The sequence below is a fragment of the Pinus tabuliformis genome, chromosome J (genome assembly GCF_031772625.1).
Source record: "Pinus tabuliformis cultivar Carrire ecotype Pingquan chromosome J, CPIR1, whole genome shotgun sequence".
NCBI classification, from domain to species: domain Eukaryota; kingdom Viridiplantae; phylum Streptophyta; class Pinopsida; order Pinales; family Pinaceae; genus Pinus; species Pinus tabuliformis.
Window position 1 is genome coordinate 1,113,563,689 of NC_142295.1, and position 9,869 is coordinate 1,113,573,557.

At 43.3% G+C, this 9,869-nt stretch overlaps 1 pseudogene; it reads right to left on the bottom strand.

Moving 5' to 3' along the window:
* The window catches only part of LOC149230967 (putative pre-mRNA-splicing factor ATP-dependent RNA helicase DEAH5), a 34,894-nt pseudogene extending 25,690 nt beyond the window's left edge, over positions 1-9,204 (bottom strand).
* Positions 9,205-9,869: the final 665 nt, after the last annotated feature.

The following is a 9,869-nucleotide window of genomic DNA, read 5'->3' on the forward strand; positions in this document are numbered from 1 at the left end:
TTACCGCCAGGATCCAGAAAAATGAACCCGAAGATCCAGAGGAGGAGGAACGTCTCTTCCACTCCCAGATGTGGGTAAAGGGCTCCCCGATACAGTTCATTGTTGATAGTAGGAGTCAAAAGAACCTCATTTCGGCAGAGGTCGTGAAGCGTTTTGGCTTACCGACCACAGCATATCCACAACCATACACCATTGGGTGGCTTCACCAAGGACGAGATCTTCGCGTGAGCCAGCAGTGTCACCTTCCATACAACATCAAGCCCTTCACGAATGAGGTATTGTGTGACATTGCTCCCCTTGAAGTTTGTGATGTATTACTAGGACAACCATACTTGTGGAAGCGACATGTTGTGTATGAATCAAGGCCCCGTGTTGTTATTATTACATTGGTTAATAAGTTGTACAGGATACCAGAGGTAGCACCACCTACCGCCATCTCTTTGATTACTGCAAAACAATGCAGTAAGATCGTTTCCAAAACCAGGAAATTTGTTTTCGTGATGATACACCCTCAAGGGAAGAAGAAGACAGTGGCCGCGGCATCCAGACGGGGTCCCTCTACACGACAACTACAGATGGACAAGGTTGTGGAGGAGTACGAGGACATCTTCACCTCCCCTGCAGGGGTTCCTCTGCACTGTCAAGTCAAGCACTCCATCGATCTGACCCCAGGTGCGCCGCTACCCAATGGACCAATTTATCGGCGCTCCGTTCTGGAGAACAATGAAATCAAGAGGCAGATTCAGGAGCTCCTGCAGAAAGGTCACATACATCGGAGTTCATCGCCTTGTGGGAGCCCGATCGTGTTGGTACAGAAGAAGGATGGGACGTGGAGACTCTGTATTGACTATCGGGCGGTGAACAAGATCACTGTCCGTAATAGGTACCCGATCCCGCGGATTGATGACCTCCTAGACCAACTAAAGGGGGCGAAATATTTCAGCAAGATCGATCTGAAGTCAGGATATCACCAGGTACCAATCGAACCCTCTGATGTGTGGAAGACTGCCTTCAAATCCAAGGAGGGCCTTTTCGAATGGTTGGTTATGCCTTTCGGATTGACGAATGCTCCTGCAACCTTCATGAGGCTAATGGATGACATCTTGCGGCCATTCACCAACTCCTTTGTAGTAGTATACTTGGATGACATTCTGATCTTCAGCCGGAGTTGGGAAGAGCACCTCCACCACATCCGAGAGGTTCTCCAAACACTGCGGCAACACAAGCTATGTGCCAATTTGGAGAAATGCACTTTTGGCATGACCCAGGTTCAGTATCTGGGATACATCATTGATGAACAGGGGGTGCATGTCGATCCAGCCAAGATCCAAGTCATTCGGGATTGGCCCTCTCCAACCACTCTAACAGAGCTCCGCAGCTTTCTAGGTTTTGCCAACTTCTACCGCAGGTTTGTGTTGGGGTTTTCTCATATTTCTTGGCCCTTGAGTCAAGTCACCAAAGGAGGGGCGAAATAAAAATTATTTTGGTCTGAATCTCAACAGAAGGCATTCATGGAGTTGAAGGATCGCCTCTGCACGGCACAAGTGCTCGCATTACCAGATTTACAACAACCATTTGAGGTCGAGACGGATGCCTCTGACTATGCTATTGGGGCAGTCCTTACTCAACATGGACATCCAGTGGCATATCACAGTGAAACACTTTCAGACACAGTCCGGAAGTACCCCACTTATGATAAAGAGATGTATTCCATTGTACAGGCCTACTGACAATGGAAGCATTACATTTTGGGGAAGGAAACGGTCATCCACACAGACCACCGACCCCTGCAGTTCATACAGAGCCAAGGGAAATTGCAGAATGATCGCCATCAGAAGTGGTCTACATACCTGCAACAGTTCCACTTGAATATCAAGTATAAGAAGGGCAGCACCAATAATGTTTCAGATTGCCTCAGTCGACCACCGATCATGGCGTTAACCACTGTGCTCAACTCTTGTGGGCACGAGACTTCTGATTGGCCACTTCTCTACAAAAGCGACCCAGAATTTGGCCACACATACGAGACACTCTTGGAGGGTCGACATGTTCCAGATTTTCACCTCCAGGATGCCCTATTATGCCACCTCGGTCACCTTTGTGTTCCTTCAAGCAAGCGTGCCAAGATGATTTGGGAAGCATACGACAGTCGGGCTGTTGGGCATTTCAGGGTTGAGAAAACAGTGGCAGTACTGCAAAATTATTTCTATTGGCCGAATCTTCGACAGGATGTTGGGAAGTACATCAGATCATGTACTGCCTGTGCCATTGCCAAACCAACCATTAAGAAGCACGGCCTCTATACCCCGTTGCCTACCCCTAGTCGACCTTGGGAATCCATCTCCATGGATTACATGTCAGGCCTTCCTTCCACTAAGCATGGAAATGACTGTGTTTTTGTGGTCATCGACAGGTTCTCGAAGATGGCCATTATGGTGGCCTGCAAGAAGAATATCACAGCAGAAGCCACTACTAAACTCTTCTTTGAACGACTGTGGGTGCACTTTGGGATCCCACAGTCTATCATCTCAGATCGGGACAGTCGGTTTCTCAGCACATTTTGGTCCAGTCTCTGGTCAATGCTGGACACCAAACTCACAAAGTCCACAGCCTTCCATCCTCAAACTGATGGCCAGACAGAGGTTGTCAATAGGATGATTGTGCACATTCTGCGCATGTATAACTCAAAGCATCCACGCACATGGGACGAGAGCCTCCCCTATGTTCAGCACAACTACAATCGAGCTCTTCACAACTCCACTGGCCATAGTCCTTCTCAGGTGGGTTTGGGATTCCAGCCACTATGCCCCATTAATGTGGCCATGCCACTTGCAGCTACTCACATAAATTTAGCTCATGTCCAGTCCGAAACAGATAAGGCCACCAGCTTCATTGAGCACATCCGACATATTCGCCAACAGGTCCATGACATTCTTGAGAAATCAAATGCCAAGTACAAGCAGCGACATGATCAACATCGGGTGCCACACAAGTTTCAGGTGGGCGACAAAGTCTGGTTGCATTTGCAAAAGGAACGCGTTAGTGGAGCCTATCGGAAATTGCGACCACTTCGATATGGTCCTTACACCATTACTAAGGCTATGGGAGACAATGCATTTGAGCTCAGCATTCCTCCATTCCTTGGCCTGCACCCAGTGTTCAATGTGGACCGCCTTCGGCCATACTTTCCACCATTGCTAGACACATCCGACATTGCAGAACAGCTCAAACCCACAGAATTAAATCCAGATTGCATGGAACAAGCTACAACTGATCGGATCATGGACACATAGATCAAGAACACTCACCAACAGAATATCCAATTGTATCGAGTTTTCAAAGCAGGTCAACTCCTTCAGCAGGGCAAGTGGCTCACCAGGGAACAAGTTCAGCAAAAGTTTCCTCATCTCATGGAGGAGCTCATCGCAATGGGCACCATTGCTTCCTAAGGGGGGAGGAATGATCCAGGTGGATATTGGTGGCCACCTGCCAAGTCCACCTGGACCCCCACCATTGTCTTTCTCAACATTTTCAGTTTCCTTAATTATAGCACAACTTACTATTTTTAGCAGTTTTTCGGGTCCTGAACTTTCGGAGCCGTTTTGAGGCCCTACGCGTCAAACGGAGATCGTATGCCAAAGTTACGACCCCGGGAAGTTGATGTACCAATTTACCCCAAACAGGGCCCACAGTTTGGCGTTTCATCTCCTAGGGTTAGGTTTTGGAATGTTAAGGGTTTCCATTGTTTCTCAACAATAAATAGGCCTTCAAGCCTCATTGTAACACAGTTCAGAGGCATGTAGCCACCACATCTCTTCTCAAAGATAAACTACCATCGCCCTAGCTGGTTTATTTCCATTTCTGGTTGTAAGCATATTTCAGTATTTTCCATTAATGAAATGAAGTATTATTTCCGCTGCATCTTTATGTATATGGTTATCTCTGTAATTTGTTGTGTTACTCTTTAAATCCGGATCAGTATTGGCCCCTTCGCAGGTCACAGCACCCCCTCCTTCCACTTCCCCGATATGCGATTACACTATCGGGACTCTACAGGTGCGCTTTTTACACTAAAAGCCCGCTCCCTTTGTTATATCGGAAATTTTTGGAAATACAGGAATACAAAGAAAAATCCGCTCCGATCACTTAGGCCGGATCTCAAATTTTATGCACCAAGGCCTAGAAATATCGTCGAGTCTGCCTTTTTGCCTGCGTCCATACTCCTCCACTGATAGACTCCTTTCAAAGATTGTGATGCGATTAAATGTTGCGATGCAATCACTCTGATCAAAATCCACCGATTAAATCTCCACCGTTGATCTTTCCCACAAATCCAACGGTCCTCACTCAATCACTTGATTGAAATTAGCAATCGCCCGAGGTCAGGGTTATTCCACTCGCCGATCCAGTCCCGCCAATTTAATCTTCGTTGTTGATCCTCCCATGGATCCAACGGTCCTTATTCTGTCACTTGATCGCAATCGGCATTTGCCCAAGGTTGGGATTATTCCACTCGCCGATTTTAATTCTGCCGATTGAATCTCCGCCATTGATTTGTTGGATCCAACGGTCCTTGAGCATCACTTCCTTAGCCTTTTGCTCCTCTGTTGTTCAGGCCTTTTACGCCTCCGCTACGCCATGAGAAATTTTTCTCTAAGTGTTCATTCGCCCCTTTGAATCTGCCAAATTCACCTGCGTATATATATAGATTACAGAAGCTATAATTCACATTGAAATCATCATTTAATCATTTGAAACACACATTGATATGGATTTGAATTTGTATTTGCACAAATAAACAAAGGATATGTTTGAGACTCTGTCTCTCTCTATGGTCTGCTCACCTAACACCAGTGGCCCCTCTTATGTTCTTCCCGTAGGTTTACAAACATCCCCAATTCAACTAACCTCCCACTCTACATTCTTGTTTCCTTTTTAATACATCAGTGGCAGTTCCTTTTATAGTTCGAGGAACTGTTTCTCAGTTATGAGACAGTTTCTTCAAACTAATTCCTATCTGATCTTATCTTGTCTAATTCAAAAACTAACAATGGTTGATTCAGCCTTTATTTAAAATAACACAAAATGAAACTAAATAAAACAGAAATTTGAAATGTTTTTCTCTCTACTTGTCAAAATAAAACGAAGAAATAGAAATAACAAGAAACAACTCCCAGCTGTCACCTCTTCATTTAGGTGATCCTACATCAAGCTCCCGGGGTAAATGAAATTCATGGCTACTATCCATGAGCTCTTCAATAGAGTACCCAGCACTCTGAATTTGGCCAGTATCTAACCAAGAACTATCTTCAATAGGATGACCCTTCCACTTGACTAGGTACTGCAAATATTCCTTCCGTCGAGTCCGTCTAGCCACCTGGGTATCTAGAATCTATTTGATCTCTAGAGGCTTTACTGGGGACATTTGTTTAATCCACGTATCTCTCTCTTCCTGTGTGTCCCGTGTTCATCTTTCCAAACTATCTTCATCCTTTGCTGCAATGTAGGGGTACAGATCTACCACATTGAAAATGGGTGAAATTCCAATACCTGGGGGTAACTGCAATTCGTAAGAATTTGCAGAAAATTTCCAAAGAATCCTACAAGGCCCAATCTTTTTCCATTTCAACTTGTTGTACTCGCCTTTTGGAAACCTCTCTTTGCATAGGTGTGCTAATACCAGGTTTCCTACGTTTAATTGCACCTCCCGCCTTTTCAAATCTGCCTTCTGCTTGTATCTTTGGTTATTGTTCTGTAATTTTAATTTCACCTATTCATGAAGATCGCTCATTGCCTTTGTGAAGTCTTGACCATCAACACTCCTGCACTCCAACTGTCCCAAATCCCATAACTCATGTACTCCACATGGGTGCATTCCGTATAGGATCTCGAAAGGACTACTGCCTGTGCTCTGGTTGGGTGAATCGTTATAAGTAAACTCTGCTTGTGCAAGCACACAATCGCACTATCGAGAATTTTCTCCAACCAAACTCCTCAATAAATTTCCATGACTCCAGTTCACCACTTCGGTTTGGCCATTGGTTTGTGGATGATAAGCTAAGCTGAAGTTTAGTTTGGTGTCTAATTTTTTCCATAAGGTTTGCCAAAAATGTCCTGTAAATTGAACATCTCGATCCGAAACAATAGACTTTAGCAAGCCATGTAATATGACTATCTCGATAAAGAACAAACGAGCTACATGTGTGGCATCACTGGTTTTCCTGCATGGAATTAAATGTTCCATTTTAGTGAAACGATCCACCACTACCATGATGGAATCAAATCCCCATTGTGTCTTCGGCAAACCTAATACAAAGTCTAATCTAACTGAGTCCCATGGTCTGTTCGGAATGGGTAAGGGTGTATACAACTGTTTTGGCAATCTAACTGAGTCCCATGGTCTGTTCAGAATGGGTAAGGGTGTATACAACCCTGTGTTTTGGCTGTGTCCCTTTGCAAGCTGACACATTTTGCATCTAGTTACAAACCTTTGTACATTTCTACACATCTTTCGCCAATAGTAAAAGTGGCTCAATTGATCCAAGGTCTTGTTTATGCCAAAATGCCCGACTAAACCTCCACTATACTTTTCCTGGATTAAGTTCTCTCTCACAGAACATTCCGTAATACACAACTGCCCTCCTTTGAACAACAATCCTTCCAGCATGTTATAGTCCAGCCATGAACTGTTATCTCTCAATAATGGATTTTGGCAAGCTTCATAAGCTTCCTTAAAATCTGTATTTGCCTCATACAAGTCCTTCAGATGTTCAAATCCTAATACTCGTATGGTACTTTCTTGTAGGATCAGATTCCTCTTGCTTAATGCATCTGCCACTTTGTTGGCTTGACTGCTAATATGTTTCAACACAAACGTAAAACTCTGCAAGTACTCCACCCACTTCGCATGTTTATGGTTTAGCTTATGCTGCTGCATAATATACTACAATGCAGAATTGTTTGAATATAGGATAAATTCATTGGCCAACAAATAATGTATCCAATGCTTTAGTGCTTGAACCACCACATAAAATTCCTTGTCATAGGACGTGTATTTTTGCCTACTTTCATTTAGTTTCTCACTGAAATAGGCTACTGGCTTGTCCTCTTGGTTGAGTACTGCACCAATGGCTATCCCACTGGCATCACAACGAACTTGGAAAAGTTTGTTAAAGTCCGGTAATCTCAAAATCGGTCTTTCGGTAATTTTCTTTTTGAGCAACTGAAAGCTCTTCTCTACCATTTCTATCCAATGGAAAGGCTGATTTGTTTTCTTAATGGTGTCCAGCATAGGTGCACAAATCCCACTGAAATTTTTAATAAATTTCCGATAAAAACTTGCCAATCCATGAAAACTTCATACCTCAAACAAACTTTTGGGGGATGGCTAGCTAACTATAGCTGCAACCTTTTCCAGATCCATTTTTAGTTCATTCTCAGAAATCACAAATCCTAAATAAATTAACTCTTTCTTGAAAAAAGAACATTTCTTCAAATTTATCAGTAATTTATTCTGCTACAATCTTTCTAATACATACCTCACATGTCGAAAATTTTCTTCCTTCGTCTTGCTAAATATAAGTATATCATCTTGATACTCAATCACAAATTTTCCAATGAATTCCTTGAGCATCTCATTCATCAACCACATGAACATGCTAAGGGCATTGCTCAATCCAAATGGCATAACTAGCCATTCGTACAAGCCTTCATTAGTCTTGAAAGTTATCTTCCACTCGTCACCTTCTCGAATTCTGATTTTGTGGTAGCTGCTTTTCAGGTCTATCTTTTAAAAGTACGTTGCTCCACTCAAACAATCCATCATATCATCCATCCGAGGTAATGGGAATCTGTATCTGATAGTAATCTTCTTAATGGGCCAGGAATCCATGCACATTCTCCACTCACCTCCTTTCTTGGGAGCTAAAATAGTCAGAACTGCACAAGGGTTTAAACTCTCCCAAATCAGTCCTTTATCCAGCAACTCCTGCACCTGCTTCCGGATTTCTTCATTATCCTTTGGACTCATCTGGTAGGCAGCCTTGTTTGGCAAACTCTCTCCTAGAATAAAATCAATATGGTGACTGATGCTCCTCTTCGGTGGTAATTTGTCCGGTAGATCATCTACCACAATATCACTAAATTCTTGCAGCATGTTCTATATCTCTTCTGGTAAATCAGTAAGGTTGGTGTGTACTAACACTGCTCTTGGTCTTCTCACAATTTCATAACCCATTTCACTCTCTTCAATCCGTCATAGAAACTCCTTTCCTCGTAGTAGTAATTCTTTTGTTCCACTTGTTTCTACTATCTCCTCTCCTTCCTTGGCTTCTTCCATGGGTACCAAGGTATGCTTTATCCCATATTTAACAATTTTTCACTCCATCATGGACTACCTTCCTATCGTACTGCCATGGTCTGCCCAGCAGAATATGACACACATCCATCGGCATTATGTCACAAGTCACCTTATCCTCATACTTGCCTATTTGAAAATCTACCTCGCATTGTTCATCAACTATCAATTATTGTCCCTTCTGCATCCATGACACCCTGTATGGAGTTGGGTATTTTCTCTCTTCAAACCCAGTTTCTCCACCATCTCCGTAGCTACCAAATTATCGGTGCTTCCACTATCAATAATCAATTTACAGCATTTTCCGTGTGACTTACATACAGTCTGGAACAATGCTTTCCTCTGTGCCTGGTCAACTACTTCCTTGTCTGATTTTAATAACACCTTGTTCAACACCAAGGCTTACTCGATTTCTGACATATTTTCCACCTCCTATGGTGGTGCCTCCGCTTCATCGAGTTGAGCGACATATGCTCCCCTCTGCCCAATTTGTTCATTTTCAGGACATTCAAAAGACTTGTGTCCCCACTTGTGACACTTGTACTATGGTGGTGCCTCCGCTTCATCAGGCTGAGCGACATATGCTCCCCTCTACCCAATTTGTTCGTTTTCAGGACATTCAAAAGACTTGTGTCCCCACTTGTGACACTTGTAACACTGATAGGTATTTCCTGTGCCTCTACCATTACCTCTTCCTCGTTGGTATGACCTTCCTCCTCTAGTGTTACCTTCCCTTTCACTCTATCCCGAAGTCTTTGAACTACTACCCTCTTCATTATTGCTGGCAGTCTTACCTCTGCCAAAGGTCTGTCCTCGACCTCTACTAGATCCACGTCCTCTTCTGGCATTTTGTTTCCTAGCAATCTTTTCCTCCTCCTTCAAAGCACTTTGATAAGCTTCTTCCATGGTTTTAGGGGAAAGAATGTTAATTTCATCTAGGATCTACATCCGTAGACCATTTACAAACCTCGCTGTCTTCTCAGGGGTATCTTCAACATAACTAGCCCTCAGGTTAATTTTATAAAATTCTTTAGTATATTCCTTCATAGTCATCATTCTATGTTTCAGGTTCTATACTTGTCTATAAAGGGCAATGTGATAATATTTAGGTAGAAACTTGCTCTTCATTTTCGCAACCATCCTGTCCCATCTTTTAATCAAGGGTTTGTTTAATCTCCTCCTTTCTTCCTATACATTATCACACCATAATGCTGCATGTCCCTTCAATTTAGTGACAACAAACCTGACCGTCTTATTTTCGTTGATTTCTTCATAATCAAAATATTTATCTAATTCACTTATCTAGTCTAACAATGCCTCTGTGGACAAACTGCCATCATAATTAGAGAGCTCTGGTTTTGGCTTGTTTCTAGCCAACAAAACTGACTTTAATAGCCTAATTTCTGGTCCTTCATCATCTGACCCATCTGTCATGGCTACGTTTTCCTCCTCACTATCATCCCCATCTTCCGGCTCTCTACACCTCCCTGCTTCCAACGCTGCCAAACGTGCA